Source organism: Tupaia chinensis, unplaced genomic scaffold (genome assembly GCF_000334495.1).
Source record: "Tupaia chinensis unplaced genomic scaffold, TupChi_1.0 Scaffold000362_1, whole genome shotgun sequence".
NCBI lineage: Eukaryota > Metazoa > Chordata > Mammalia > Scandentia > Tupaiidae > Tupaia > Tupaia belangeri.
In genome coordinates, this window is record NW_006159859.1 from 5,172,145 (window position 1) to 5,174,035 (window position 1,891).

Here is a 1,891-nt window from a genome sequence, read left to right on the forward strand (position 1 = left end):
TGAGACATTTGAAAATCTGCTATCAAAAAACATACACAACTTCCCAAATCAAGAAAAGGTTTCAATGGAATCAGTTGTTATTATAAAGAAGATTTTTAAAAATTACTTTATACTGAAATTTTCCACACTCAAATTTATATATGATTTAGATTCTTGAGTTTTGCTTTTCTTTGCTTTCTTTTGCCAAAGGCTTTAAGCTACTCCTGATAGGCAGTACCTGGGAAAATATTTCTTTTCCACCAACTCTATGTTTTTGGTTTTTAGGAATCTTTTAAAAGTTTCTATGGAAACTTAAATATCTCATATAGTCATCCTCACTGCAGTATGAACTGCGTGATTTTGATAATAAATGTCTAAATTCCAATTGTAAGGCAACAAAAGGCAAATTTCCTACTTACTACATTTTAAAATTTTTCCTGGGCACTTCATATATTATTAAGAATGATAAAACTTCTTGGTAAACTATTTCTGTTTTTATCCTTGCCTTTTACAGAGTCAACTTTGAAAAATAAACTAGCTGGCTTTTGGTTGTGCAAAGTATACTACAAAATGGAAGGAATTTGAGATTTCATATGATAGATTTGGGGGAAATTATATCAGAAGCCAAACTAGACCAATTATTTAAAAACTCACAGCAGGAAATTACACCTTTATCACATATTGTTGTAATACATTTGCAGTAAGACTACCACTTCTTGAACTTTCAGAATTCACATATTCTGAACCTTATTTTAAGTAAAAACTATAATAGTATATTACCATTTAAAAAATTCTATATTCATTTTCTCTTTAGTTGACCATAAGTAATGACTTGGCATATAACCTTTTTCATCTTTTATTGTTCACAGTTTTTTAAATTTAAGGGTGGAGCCCACCAAACCTTTGAGATCTGTAACTAAAGACTAAATTCAAATGTATTCCATGATCGCAAATTGCATTTATAGAATTTGCAAAGGCAATTCCAAGTTTGGGGAGGATGTTTATTACCCAGGTTTATAGGGAAACGCGTCCAAGTTCGTACACATAAACGAAAGAGGAAACGACAATTGAGGAAATCCTGTTCCAGGTTTTCGGGCAGCCCGTGTGATTGACACATGATATCACTGGAGGCGTGTCCTGGAGTGGAGGTGGAGGTGGAGGCGAAGAGCTGAAATTCTGCGGAGCCAGAGTGGGATCGTCCTGTAAGGCACGCAGTGGTTTGCAGATAGCAGCAGACAACTCTCCCTGCCCTGGATAAGGAACAGCTACAAGTCGCTGTAAATGTGCCTGAAAAGCAATTTCCAATCTTTGCAGTAGGTAAGAACCGTTTCCTTCCTTTCCTTTCGTAGGCATTTTTGGAAAGATAAGGTGAGAAGTATGGGCTTTTCCAAGGAACTGAGCGTTTACTTTCAACGCACTCTAGAGCCGAGACCACTGGTTGCGTTTCAAACCACCAGTGGCATTCCCATTGCTAAAAGCAACATTCTTAAAGTAAATGCTACCTCTAAAAGAAAAGCAAGGTCCCTTTCACTTTTTCCCTTAACCGACCAGTAACAAGTTTAAGTCTGAAACGGTCGGATGTGTGAAACACAGGGCCATGTGTACCGAGGAGGGGCTGGCACTCGACGTGGGGACCAAATGCGTGTTTATTTAGGCATTGTTGGCGACCGACTCCCAGGCTTAACAATGGTTTAAAACCTGAATTTCCCGTCTCTGGGTATTGATTTCCAGTGCGCAGAGGCGTTGCTTGAACGTGGCTGGAACTCCTAGGCATTCCAAGGGGTAAAAGCACTTAGGCAAAAACGTGCAGGACTGCATGTTGCTTTGCTTCGCTGCTGACACGCCGACTGTGGGCCGGCCTGTCAATCACCGGAGCAGCAACAGGCAGCACATGGCAGCGGGCGGCGGGCGA

The 1,891-nt window shown here is 39.5% G+C and overlaps 1 protein-coding gene across 2 annotated transcripts in view; it reads left to right on the forward strand.

Moving 5' to 3' along the window:
- Positions 1 to 965: 965 nt before the first annotated feature.
- The window catches only part of SPRY1 (sprouty RTK signaling antagonist 1), a 6,331-nt gene continuing 5,405 nt past the window's right edge, over positions 966 to 1,891 (forward strand). For both annotated transcript variants that reach the window (XR_003550153.1, XM_006153137.3), the window contains exon 1: positions 966 to 1,296. The gene's annotated coding sequence lies outside the window, so the exon portion shown is untranslated. The remainder of the gene's footprint in view (positions 1,297 to 1,891) is intronic.